General features: G+C 36.7%; 1 pseudogene; it reads left to right on the top strand.

The window, feature by feature from the left end:
* The first annotated feature begins 3,045 nt into the window (after window positions 1–3,045).
* LOC133048888 (large ribosomal subunit protein uL16-like) lies at window positions 3,046–3,418 on the top strand (annotated as a pseudogene).
* The last annotated feature ends 11,196 nt before the right edge of the window (window positions 3,419–14,614 follow it).

Genomic DNA, 14,614 nt, shown 5'->3' with positions numbered 1-14,614 from the left:
AAGGGAACCCTCTTACACTGTTGGTGGGAATGCAAACTAGTACAGCCGCTATGGAAAACAGTGTGGAGATTCCTTAAAAAACTGGAAATAGAACTGCCATATGACCCAGCAATCCCACTTCTGGGCATACACACTGAGGAAACCAGATCTGAAAGAGACACGTGCACCCCAGTGTTCATCGCAGCACTGTTTATAATAGCCAGGGCATGGAAGCAACCTAGATGCCCATCAGCAGATGAATGGATAAGGAAGCTGTGGTACATATACTCCATGGAATATTACTCAGCCATTAAAAAGAATTCATTTGAATCAGTCCTAATGAGATGGATGAAACTGGAGCCCATTATACAGAGTGAAGTAAGCCAGAAAGATAAAGAACATTACAGCATACTGACACATATATATGGAATTTAGAAAGATGGTAACGACAACCCTATATGCAAAACAGAAAAAGAGACAGAGAAATACAGAACAGACTTTTGAACTCTGTGGGAGAAGGTGAGGGTGGGATATTTCAAAAGAACAGCATGTATACTATCTATGGTGAAACAGATCACCAGCTCAGGTGGGATGCATGAGACAAGTGCTCGGGCCTGGTGCACTGGGAAGACCCAGAGGAATCGGGTGGAGAGGGAGGTGGGAGGGGGCATCGGGATGGGGAATACATGTAAATCTATGGCTGATTCATATCAGTGTATGACAAAACCCACTGAAATGTTGTGAAGTAATTAGACTCCAACTAAAAAAAAAAAAAAAAAATTGGCTGATATCTTAATTGTGGAAGCATTATCAACAGTGATTTACTTGTTAAGTAAAAAAGCAAACACGCCTACCATGTAAAATATAAGCAAGTTTTGGTTATTCAGTAATGGAACAAACATTTATACAGGCAAGTTGAGAAGAAAATAATGTTTACTTCTATAAAATATGTGGAAAATGCAAAAGTTTTAGTCAGTCATCATCATATAAAGCTGCGTAATTTTTTTTTCTTTCTGAAGGGGCTATCCAAGCGTCCCTTTATAATGATAGGTTGAAAAGCACCATCTTGATTTGGGTATGTTTATTAAGTAAACCAATGGTTTGTGCTTATTAATAAATGTACACAACTTGTAATCTAGTATAAAATTATAACATGGGCTTCCTTACTGGCTCAGCGGTTAAGAATACGCCTGCCCATGAAGGAGATGTGGATTTGATCCATGGACTGGGAAGATCCCCTGGAAGAGAAAATGACAACCCACTCCAGTATTCTTGTCTGGGAAATTCAGGGACAGATGAACTTGGTGGGCTACAGTCCATGGGGTCACAAAAGAGTCAGACATGACTTAGCACTAAAAAACAATGGCAATGAAAGTGTAATGTAGTGAAACATTTCTAGGTAAAGTTTCAGGAGATATAAATTTGAACCCTAGTTTTTAATCAATATCTATATGACCTGGGTAAGTCAATTTTTGTGAGAATGTTATTTTAGAAAGTTGAAAATCCCTAAGGTTGAAAATGGAGACTAGGAAAGGCAGCCCATAATATTACAGGACAGAATTGAATATGTATATCAAACAACAGCACAATTATTTGCGCTTTACGTAACAAATAACTTCTCAATGATACTCTGTACAGAGCAATATTGAATTCATTGTGACTCAGCAAAGAAATGAGTTTCCCTGATGGCTCAGCTGATAAAGAATCCTCCTGCAATGTGGGAGACCTGGCTTCGATCCCTGGGTTGGGAAGATCCCCTGTAGAAGGGAACTATGGCTACTCACTCCAATATTCTGGTTTGGAGCATTTCATGGACTGTAGAGTCCATGTGGTCTCAAAGAGTCAGACATGACTGAGCCTCTTTCACATTTTAGCAAAGAAATAAGACAAAGTCTATGTTTATATGGCCTGCATAATCTAATGGGGGGGCTTAATTGGACTTCATATGAAAGTATCTTTAAAAATTTCCACAATATCATTGTCTGCAGTTTGATAAGCATGTGAATATTTATTAAGAAGATGATAAATATTAATTATTTTGTAGTTCTTATGAATACAGCTAGTGGATGTGATGGAATTCCAGTTGAGCTATTTCAAATCCTGAACAATGATGCTGTTAAAGTGCTGCACTCAATATGCCAGCAAATTTGGAAAACTCAGCAGTGGCCACAGGACTGGAAAAGGTCCATGTTCATTCCAATCCCTAAGAAAGGCAATCCCAAAGAATGTTCAAACTACCACACAATTGCACTCATTTCACACGCTAGTAAAGTAATGCTCAAAATTCTCCAAGCCAGGCTTCAGCAATACGTGAACCGTGAACTTCCAGATGTTCAAGTTGGTTTTAGAAAAGGTCAAGGAACCAGAGATCAAATTGCCAATATCTGCTGGATCATCGAAAAAGCAAGAGAGTTCCAGATAAACATCTATTTCTGCTTTATTGACTAAGTGAATGCCTTCAACTGTGTGGATCACAATAAACTATGGAAAATTCTGAAAGAGATGGGAATACCAGACCACCTGACCTGCCTCCTGAGAAACCTGTATGCAGGTCAGGAAGCAACAGTTAGAACTTGACATGGAACAACAGACTGGTTCCAAATAGGAAAAGGAGTATGTCAAGGCTGTATATTGTCACCCTGCTTATTTAACTTATATGCAGAGTACATCATGAGAAACACTGGGCTGGAAGAAGCACAAGCTGGAATCAACATTGCCGGGAAAAATATTAATAACCTCAGATATGCAGATGACACCACCCTTATGGCAGAGAGTGAAGAGGAACTAAAAAGCCTCTTGATGAAAGTGAAAGAGGAGAGTGAAAAAGTTGGCTTAAAGCTGAACATTCAGAAAACTAAGATCATGGCATCTGGTCCCATCACCTCATGGGAAATAGATGGGAAGACAGTGGAAACAGTGTCAGACTTCATTTTTGGGGGCTCCAAAATCACTGTGGATGGTGACTGCAGCCATGAAATTAAAAGATGCAAGTAGCCCTAAGGGACCTTGGAGACAACTCTTCCTAGTTGGCATTCATGACTGGCCTGCTGTTTCTTAATCTAGACTCCAGACAGGTATGCGCGGTGCCTTTGGAAAGCCCCAGGGCACAGTGGCCAGGGTCCACATTGGCCAGGTTATAATGTCCATCCACACCAAGCTGCAGAACAAGGAGCATGTGATTGAAGCCCTCCGCCGGGCCAAGTTCAAGTTCCCTGGCCATCAGAAGATCACATCTCCAAGACGTGGGAATTTACCAAGTTCAATGCGGATGAATTTGAGAACATGGTGGCAGAAAAGCGACTCATCCCGGATGGCTGTGGGGTCAAATACATCCCTAATCATGGTCCACTGGACAAATGGCGGGCCCTGCACTCATGAGCATCAGCTCTGTTCCCTCCTTAATCACGCTCACCAATAAATGCTATTTCCTGTCAAAAAAAAAAAATAAATAAATAAAAAAAAATAAAAATTGAAAAAAAATAAAATAAAAGACGCTTACTCCTTGGAAGGAAAGTTATGACCAACCTAGACAGCATATTAAAAAGCAGAGACATTACTTTGCCAACAAAGGTCCTTCTGGTCAAGGCTATGGTTTTCCCAGTGGTCATGTATGGATGTGAGAGTTGGACTGTGAAGAAAGCTGAGCGCTGAAAAATTGATGCTTTTGACATACAGTGTTGGAGAAGACTCGGTCCCTTGGACTGCAAAGAGATCCAACCAGTCCATCCTAAAGGAGATCAGTTGTGGGTGTTCATTGGAAGGACTGATGCTGAAGCTGAAACTCCAGTACTTTGGCCACCTGATGCGAAGAGCTGACTCATTGGAAAAGACCCTGATGCTGGGAGGGATTGGGGGCAGGAGAAGGGGGCAACAGAGGATGAGATGGCTGGATGGCATCACCGACTTGATGGGCATGAGTTTGAGTAAACTCCGGGAGTTGGTGATGGACAGAGAGGCCTGGCGTGCTGTGATTCATGGGGTCACAAAAAGTCAGACACGACTGAGCGACTGAACTGAACTGAACTGAACTGTAGTTCTTAGTTCTAGCATAAAGTTTGGTGTTGATTAGTCTTAAAAGATTCTCAGCCCTGGGAACAATTCACAAACTGCTCAGTTTACAGGTTTTGAGTAGTCCTTCGTGAAGCTGTGTAATGTTTTTCTCTAGACATCACACTTGACTATTCAGTAACATTCTCAAGGGGAACCTATGTAGATTTCTGGCCTGTCTATATGCATCTCTTCTTTAGTATTCCCTGGAAATCCAGCTAGCTCAGATTTTCAAAACTCCAAACTCCATTTCTTCATCTTAATGAAATGGTCTTTTTCAGCTTGGTTTCTCTCTCCTTGTGTTCAAGTCTGGGAAATGCCCTTTAGGGAGAACTTGGGAGGCCCTTGGAATTCCAGCTGTTCAGTGTTTTAAAATGAATATTTTCTTTGGTTTTTCTAGTTGTTTAGAGAAGGAGGTCAAACCTAATATCAGTTTACCTATCTGGATCAGATACACTTCTTTATCTCTTTTTCAAGTTATCTGTTTGACTATTTTTATACAATTAATTCTCCTTTGAACTGATCAATGTATTGATTTAGTTTGTCCATTTTAATGTATTTTGATTCAACATATTGATTATAGTTATTTTAAAGTCTTTGTCCTCCAAATATAGACTGTGAGTCATTTCTGTGTCTGCTTCCATCGTTTTTTTTTTCCTCTTACTTGTCAGGGATAGTTTCTTGCCTCTTTATATCTAGACATGTTAAACTGTAAGGTGAACTTTGTGTACGCAAGACCCCTGATCAACCGCGAAGGAGGCTTGGAGATAGTAAATAAAAACCTCATAATACTTAGGCATTGAGTTTTGTTGTGTTTGTTTGACATTTTAGGAGACTAATGAGCTTCTGCTCCACTTTTCTAGATTGTGATTCACCCAGGTTTTAATTAAGAGTTTATAGGTTTACTTCTTTTCAGACCTAAAAACTGTGAGAAACATAATTTTGCCCTTCAAATGTTCAGTCCAACACTCCAGACTCCTGACCACTTCTTTTCAAAATCTGCCAGATTTCTTGAGTGGAAAACCAGCTATGTGCTTGAAGCAGGTCTCCTCCTTCAGGTTTTTCTGTTTGCTTGTTTTTTATCTGAGCCTCAGGAGACTGTAGGAGATTCCATTCTGCCTTTTCTCTCAACTTGGCCTAGCTTCCCAGCCTCTCTTGAAGATCTACATTGAGCAAATGGCTTGTGGGCATATCAGTTCATCTTAAGTGACATATTTTTACAATTTACATTCAAGTCTCTTGAAACCACTAGAAGATTTACTAGTTTCTCTTAATCCATCAATATTAAACAGTTCACTTGGGGGAAACCTTACAAATATAATGTTCTCAATTCACCAGTCAGGAAGGGAGAAGCCCAAGATTTCCTCAGAAGTATGTAGAGGGCTTGCTTACTACCAAGGCTTTCTGTGACTTTGTACTGGGACCTATAGATGGTTTAATTTGATACCAGCTTCACAATGTTATTATAGATGCAAAAACATTATTATACATGCATGTGTGCTGCATGCTAAGTCACTTTAGCTGTGTCTGACTCTTTGCGACCCCATGGGCTATAGCTCACCAGGCTTTTCTGTCCACGGGATTTTCCAGGCAATAATTCTGGAGTAGGCTGCCATGCCCTCCTATAGGGGATCTTCCCAACCTGTGTCTCTTGTGTCTCCTGCATTGACAGGAGGGTTCTTTACCACTAGAGATACTTGGGAAGTGTGTGTGTGTGTGTGTGTGTGTGTGTGTGTGTGTGTGTGTGTGTATTCTACATATAGGTATATGTGTGTATTGTTTCAATTTGTTTAAGTTCAGTCACGTAGTCATGTCTGACTCTTTGTGACCCCATGGACTGCAGCACGCCAGGCTTCCCTGTCCAGCCCCAAATCCTGGAGTGTGCTCACACTTATGTCCATCGAGTTGGTGGTGCCATTTAACCATCTTATTCTCTGTCATCCCCTTCTCCTCCTGCCTTCAATCTTTCTGAGCATCAGGGTCTTTTCCAATGAGTCAGTTCTTCCAGTCAGGTGGCCAAAGTATTGGAGTTTCAGCTTCAGCATCAGTCCTTCCAATGAACACCCAGGACTGATCTCCTTTAGGATGGACTGGTTGGATCTCCTTGCAGTCCAAGGGACTCTCAAGAGTCTTCTCCAACACCACAGTTTAAAAGCATCAATTCTTTGGCACTCAGTTTTCTTTTTGGTCCAACTTTCACATCCATACATGACTACTGGAAAAAACATAGCTTTGACTAGTTGGACCTTTGTTGGCAAAGTAATGTCTCTGCTTTTTATTATTTATTTATTTTTATTTAATTTATTTATTTATTTTCATTTTTATTAGTTGGAGGCTAATTACTTTACAATATTGTAGTGGTTTTTGCCATACACTGACATGAATCAGCCATGGATTTACATGTGTTCCCCATCCTGAACGCCCCTCTCACCTCCCTCCCCATCCCATCCCTCTGGGTGTCTCTGCTTTTTAATATGCTATCTAAGTTTGTCGTAGCTTTTCTTCCAAGGAGCAAGCATCTTTTAATTTCATGGCTGCAGTCACCATCTGCAGTGGTCTCTCAGTGTTCCCATTGATTCCCCATCCTTTTGCCATGAAGTGATGGGACCAGATGTTATGATCTTAATTTTCCAGTTGTTGAGTTTTAAGCCAACTTTTTCACTCTCCTCTTTTACTTTCATCAAGAGGCTCTTTAGTTCTTCTTTGCTTTCTGCCAAAAGGGTGGTGTCATCTGCATATCTGAAGTTACTGATATTTCTCTTGGCAATTTTGATTCCAGTTTGGGATTCATCTAACCTGGCATTATGCATGATGTACTCTGATTATAAGTTAAATTAGCAGGGTGACAATATACAGCCTTGACATACTCCTTTCCTGATTTAGAACCAGTCTGTTGTTCCATGTCCAGTTCTAACTGTTGCTTCTTGACCTACACACAGATTTCTCAGGAGGCAGGTCAGGTGGCCTGGTATTCCCATCTCTTGGAGAATTTTCCACAATTTTTTGTGATCCACACAGTCAAAGGCTTTGACATAGTCATTAATGTGTAATATTTATATATATGTAATTATATATATGAAATTCAATTTTTTAATTTTATTTGAGATAGTTTTCAAGTTATCTAATTAGCCATACTACTAGAATGGACAATTTATTTTTAATTAAATTTCATTATTCATCTGGTAGCTACCATTATTGTAAACTACACAAATTTAAATACATAATAGAATAAATTTTAGATATTTTTTGCAATTGTAATAGATTTAACACATGTCTTATTTCAGAGCTTATACTTTTAAACACCATACTACACTGGCTTGAATAAATAAACTCCTTCAATAAAAATTATAAATGTTAGGATAAAAGAGAAAACTTTTTTTTTCCATCATAAGCTATGTGAGAATAATTTAATTCAAATTAACATCTCCTTTTTTTAAAAATTTTTTTTATTATTATTATTATTTTTTTTTCCAGTGGGTTTTGTCATACATTGATATGAATCAGCCATGGATTTACATGTATTCCCAATCCCGATCCCCCCTCCCACCTCCCTCTCCACCCGATTCCTCTGGGTCTTCCCAGTGCACCAGGCCGGAGCACTTGTCTCATGCATCCCACCTGGGCTGGTGATCTGTTTCACCATAGATAGCATACATGCTGTTCTTTTGAAATATCCCACCCTCACATTCTCCCACAAAGTTCAAAAGTCTGTTCTGTATTTCTGTGTCTCTTTTTCTGTTCTGCATATAGGGTTATCGTTATCACCTTTCTAAATTCCATATACATGTGTCAGTATGCTGTAATGTTCTTTATCTTTCTGGCTTACTTCACTCTGTATAATGGGCTCCAGCTTCATCCATCTCATTAGGACTGGTTCAAATGAATTCTTTTTAATGGCTGAGTAATATTCCATGGAGTATATGTACCTTGGCTTCCTTATCCATTCATCTGCTGATGGGCATCTAGGTTGTTTCCATGTCCTGGCTATTATAAACAGTGCTGCAATGAACACTGGGGTGCACGTGTCTCTTTCAGATCTGGTTTCCTCAGTGTGTATGCCCAGAAGTGGGATTGCTGGGTCATATGGCAGTTCTATTTCCAGTTTTTTAAGGAATCTCCACACTGTTTTCCATAGCGGCTGTACTAGTTTGCATTCCCACCAACAGTGTAAGAGGGTTCCCTTTTCTCCACACCCTCTCCAGCATTTATTGCTTGTAGACTTTTGGATAGCAGCCATCCTGACTGGCGTGTAATGGTACCTCATTGTGGTTTTGATTTGCATTTCTCTAATAATGAGTGATGTTGAGCATCTTTTCATGTGTTTGTTAGCCATCTGTATGTCTTCTTTGGAGAAATGTCTGTTTAGTTCTTTGGCCCATTTTTTGATTGGGTCATTTATTTTTCTGGAATTGAGCTGCAGGAGTTGCTTGTATATTTTTGAGATTAATCCTTTGTCTGTTTCTTCATTTGCTATTATTTTCTCCCAATCTGAGGGCTGTCTTTTCACCTTACTTATAGTTTCCTTTGTAGTGCAAAAGCTTTTAAGTTTCATTAGGTCCCATTTGTTTAGTTTTGCTTTTATTTCCAATATTCTGGGAGGTGGGTCATAGAGGATCTTGCTTTGATTTATGTCGGAGAGTGTTTTGCCTATGTTCTCCTCTAGGAGTTTCATAGTTTCTGGTCTTACATTTAGATCTTTAATCCATTTTGAGTTTATTTTTGTGTATGGTGTTAGAAAGTGTTCTAGTTTCATTCTTTTACAAGTGGTTGACCAGTTTTCCCAGCACCAGCCTGGTATTTTTCACAGAACTAGACCAAAGAATTTCACAATTTGTATGGAAATACAAAAAACCTCGAATAGCCAAAGTAATCTTGAGAAAGAAGAATGGAGCTGGAGGAATCAACCTGCCTGACTTCAGACTCTACTACAAAGCCACAGTCATCAACACAGTATGGTACTGGCACAAAGACAGAAATATAGATCAATGGAACAGAATAGAAAGCCCAGAGATAAATCCACGAACCTATGGACACCTTATCTTTGACAAAGGAGGCAAGGATATACAATGGAAAAAAGACAACCTCTTTAACAAGTGGTGCTGGGAAAACTGGTCAACCACTTGTAAAAGAATGAAACATCTCCTTTTTAGTAGCAAATGCATGAAGCTAAAGATCCTTGTTAAAACATGAGAAAGTGATATTTTACTGAAAACAATGTGTGTAAATTAAAAAATGGTTTATAAATTGATAGGAATGTGGCTCTTGGTAAGATAATGTAGTTGAACTCATATCTGAAAAATCTGCTGTAAGTTGGAAATTTGAAACTGGCATTCCAAAGTGTAAAGTGGACGGTAATTGCGTTGCAATTTGGCAGTATAATAGAATATAAAAGTACTCTTCCTCATACTGATTAAAATTCAGACAAAATAATTGATTCATGCATCTAGGCTTTTTTATTGTACTGCTGTCTAATGATGTATTTATTTCTAAAGTATTGGGTACTGTCTAGTATGCCACAGATATGAATAATGATCAAAGAAAACTTCCTTGGATATTTCATGCAAAAAGAGCACAGCATGGGACCCTAGCTCTACAACAGTTTTTAACACTTTTCAAGAGTCATTTTTTTGTTATTAATGTAATTCATTATGCAGTTACTATCTTGAGTGAAATTTGAATTTAACTGTATACTAGAGGTCATGTGTGTGCATGATAAGCTGCTTCAGTCATGTTTGACTCAGTGTAACTCTATGGGCTGTAGCCTGCCAGGCCCCTCTCTCCATGGGATGCTCCAGGCAAGAATACTGAAATGGGTTGCCATGTCCTCCTCCAGGGGATCTTCCCGACACAGGGATGGAACCCGCGTCTCTTGTTTCCTGCATTGGCAGGCAGGTTCTTTACTGCTAGCGCCACCTGGAGAACCCAGGAGCCACCCTATAGTTGAAACATTACAAAATAAAATATTTATTTTATTATCTAATTTCTTGTATTATTTAATTATTTTATTTGCTAAAGTATCATTTCAAAAGAGGTAAAATCATGACTCTGGTCAAAATATAAAGTAAGAACATATTAAAAATAATATTAAATGTACTAAGTGATGAGGGTTCCAGGAACATGTTAAAATCATTCCAAGGGACACTTAAAAATTAGTTGTTTACAGCCAGTTCTAAGATAAGATTTTCAGGTTAATTTTAAATATGATCTGTGACCAGTAGGACCAGAAGCCATAATCCTTGGGGGTTATCTGTCCCATTAACTAGAAATCATTTTCTTCTATACCAGACAAAAATTCTCATTGTTTAACCGCTACACATACAAATGCCCCTCAATAGTAAGACAAGTTTAGCATGCACTGAAAAAAAATACTACTTATATCTCTGGCCTATATATTTTTACTTGTTTTTTTACTTTATAAATTAAACACTTTGTTGTATTTTATATGTGTTTTTATTTAAATATAGTAAGATGGATACTAAATGAATTTCACGAGGAATTTTATAGCTTTGTTTATGTGTAATTGCCATATCATGCTAACACATTGACCATATTTGAAGTGTACAACGAGATGAAAATTGCAATGTATAAACTCATTAAATAATCATTCTATGAATAAGATAATGAACATGTCCATCACTTCAAAAGCTTTGTGGTTCCATAAATGTCTAGAAATAATTACCTAGTACAACCTCCCAAGACAGACTCAAGAAGAAATACAAAATATAAACAAAAGCTTCCCAGTTCCCTTTTAAAATACTCTCTTATTCACTTGTATATGGGTATCTAGATGTTTCAGGGTCATTTGTTCAAAATATGATTCTTATGTCATGGACTGCCTTGAACCTTTGTTGAAAATCAGTGCCTGTAGGTATATTTCTGAATTATTTATGCTTCTCCTTTAATCTGTTTTCTATCTTTACTCTGCCACTACACTAACATTGCTATAACATTATAATAAGTCTTAAAATCAGGTGGTGTTAATTCACCTGATTTGATCTCTTTGAAAGTGATTTGGCATTCTAGATACTAGGTCCTTTGCATTTCTGTGTGAATTTTAGAATCATGAAGTGTTTTTTTTTTTTTTTTTTCAAAATATCTAGGATTTTGATGGTTATCATTATAGATTGATTTTAGAATATTAGACATCTTCATATTGGGTCTCATACCTATGACTCCATATGCTTAAATGATTTTAGTTTCTTTAAGCAATATTTTGTAGACTTTAGTATACAGATGTTTCCCATATTTTTCAGATTTATCCTTTATACTGCACATTTTCACACAATTGCAAATGTTATTTATTGTTTTTTTAATTAACTATCTTATTGTTGATTGCAAGTATTTTTAAATGACAATTTAATTGGATGATATAATTGAGTCTCAAAAATAACTATTTTTTTTCTTCTAAATCTAGGAGACTGCTATAATATATTAAGCTATAATTGTCCTCAGTAACAATCTTCTGGCTCTCAAGGATAATATATTCAAACAAAAGTCACATTTCAGCTTATAAGTTATAAGCAACATTACAAAACTGCAAAATTGCATATACCTTTAGAAAACTAGAATAATAAAGGAACAGAAATACCAGCTCATAGGCAGGTATATTACTATATCAGAAAATTATCTATATACTGCTTTAACCACTTTTAAATTGTATGTTGATATTCTTTCCCTACACGTCTTGAAATTCTCTTACACTGATTATTGACTTGTTTCAATTCCTCTTCTTTTCCCCTATAACCTACTTTCTAATATTTTAGTAATGTTGTGCTTTTTTATTTTGATACAGTTTTAAAATGTACAATTCATTTTGTATTAAAAGTGGGAGATGTATCTGTTTGTGCATTCATGTGCACTGTCAAAGATCTGAAGCAACTCAAGTGTTTATGGACAGATAAATAGATGTTTAAAATGTGGTATATACATGCAATGGAATATTATGTCACCTTAAAAAAAGTGGCACATGCTACAATATGGATGGAATTTGAAGACAGTGTGCTAAGTGAAATAAGCCAGTCATAAAATATTGTATCATATCACATGAGTCACTTAATCAAATGTATACAGACAGAAAGCAGAATGGTGGTAACCAAGAGCTGGGGGAAGGAGTGAATGAGGAGTCAGTGTTTAATGGACAGAGTTCTAGCTGGAAAATTAAAAAAGTTTTGGAGCTGGATGGTGGTGATAGTTGCACAACAATGTGAATATTAAGAATATTAAGAATGACACAGAACTATGCATTTTTTTCCCATTTATTTTCATTAGTCAGAGGCTAATTACTTTACAATATTGTAGTGCTTTTTGTCATACATTGACATGAATCAGCCATGGATGAAGGCGAGTGTGGGATGTTTCGAGAGAACAGCATTTTAAAAATGTTTAAAGAAATGCATTTTATTTTAGGTTTATTTTACCAGATTAAAAGTGCACAGTTAACAAAAAAATAGAATATATTTTATAGAGTGGTGATGCTATTTCATATGCTTGCATATACTTAAAATTTCAAGAGCTCTACTTTCAGATAAGGTCATTCAAGATTTCCCAATGTAGAGTAAAAGAAAGCTATAAACCATTCCCATTTTCAATGAGATTTGTCTGGAAAAAAATTATAAAACTAGCCAATTTTGTTTATTATTATCATTATATTCTTATTTCACTAACAAAGTGTGCAAAAGCACCATTTAGCAAACCAACACCACATTGCTATATAGCTCACATATGTAAAATAGTGAAGGAAATGAGACAGAAATAATAGAATTTAATTTAAATAATGCTAACTAGACTTCCTTATCTGATAGCAATTATTATTTTTTTCTAATAGTAATTAAGTACTTCATATAAGGCATCTAAGCTTAGTTTACATGTGCATTTCATGAGGTGCTATAGAAACCTGATTTAATGACAGAATGACATTAATGACAAGATCAAGAAACTTCTTTTGGGGATTATTTCTTTTTAATTTTTTTCTAAGCTAAGCTACCCAAGAGACAACTGGTTCTCCTACTTTCAGAAGATTAAAAAATATGTGTTAGGCATGAAGTGTTAACTACAGTATTAGCTAAATAAATTAAACATGAAATAAAGTTTCTCTCTTAAAAAATATTTACCAGAAGATCTTGATATTTGTTTTCCTCAAGCAATACATTCTAATAAATAATTCTATTTGAGAGAAAACATTTGGGGAAAATGGAGAAACACTGAAGGGCTTTAAGCATCTTTGGCAAAGCTATAACCTTCACAGCTTCTCTTCAGATGGATCTGTGTTTTGTCAGGCTCTGAAGGATTCCCGTGGACACAGGTGGCTGAGATTCCTGACTGCAGAGCAGAAATTCTAGGTGGAACCCCTCCTGCTTATGGAGCCTTAGACAAGTACAAGCTGCAGTTCACTATCTTCATCCCTAATTGTAATAAAAAACTGTCATCCTAAGTGAAGCACTTCCTTCGGATATTTGGTTTAATTCTCAGACTCATGTATTTACTGAGATCCAAAAATTGTCCATACTTATAGAATTATAAAAACAGTCGATACTTAACATAATTCTAAGAATTCTAAAAAGAGTTTCCCTAGTGGCTCAGATGGTAAAGAATCTGCCTGCAATTCAGGTGACCTACATTTGATCCCTGGGTTAACAATTTCCCCTGGGGAAGGTAATGGCAACCCACTCCAGTACTCTTGCCTGGAGAATCCCATGAACAGAGGAGCCTGGTGGGGTACAGTCCATTGATCCCAAACCTCAGGACCAACTGAGCAACTAACACTAACTTTCACATAAAATTCTTTTAAAACAACCTAGAAATATAAAAAAAGAGAGAGCAAGAGAGTAAAAGTAAGAAAAAGAAAGGAAAATGCATGGCCTCTTGTTATTATAAGTAAAGATCAGAATTATTTTTTAATCTAATTAGAGATATTATTTAACATTTTTATCTTCAACACAAATGTATAATCATGAAAAAGAAATTTAATTCGCTGAAGTGTCTGACTTGAAATTTCAATATATCACTTTCAATAAAGCATTATAAGGTGAAGCAAATGATACAGAAAACTGTATCCCGCATTGAGCACAATCTCAAGAGTTATATTGGAGTTGAGCCCGGTGCTTGAAAGTCTGTCTGACACCTAAGATGACTTGTTAAGCCATTTCACAAGAATTGATTTTCCTATCATATGCCCAGCATGGTGAGAATTTCAGAATTCCAATATTCCCTGTGCTATTTGGGCCAATTACTTTATATCTCTAAGACCCAATATGCTTAACTGTAAAATAGGGATAATAATAGTACCTAGTTATTCAGTTCTTACAACGTGAAGTATATCAAATGAATCATGGTTGTCTGGTATATAGTAGTTTCTCAATGACTATTTACCATTGTTTTTAGCACAAGCAGAAGTATCAGGTTATGATGATAATGATGGTGTTCTTCTCATGCTAGATTGTGGATAAACACAAGAGTTACATAAAATATTTAAGTGTCTCTAGAAGAAGGTGTTTCTAATTTAGGGTACTGTTTTCAAATTAAAATATTTTATACTCAGATTGAAAAAAAAAATTTACTTGAGTGTTTTCAAATCAGAATACATTAATGA

This window comes from Dama dama, chromosome 29 (genome assembly GCF_033118175.1).
Source record: "Dama dama isolate Ldn47 chromosome 29, ASM3311817v1, whole genome shotgun sequence".
NCBI lineage: Eukaryota > Metazoa > Chordata > Mammalia > Artiodactyla > Cervidae > Dama > Dama dama.
Note: the sequence above shows the minus strand (reverse complement) of the source record. Positions and strands in the feature narration are given on the sequence as shown.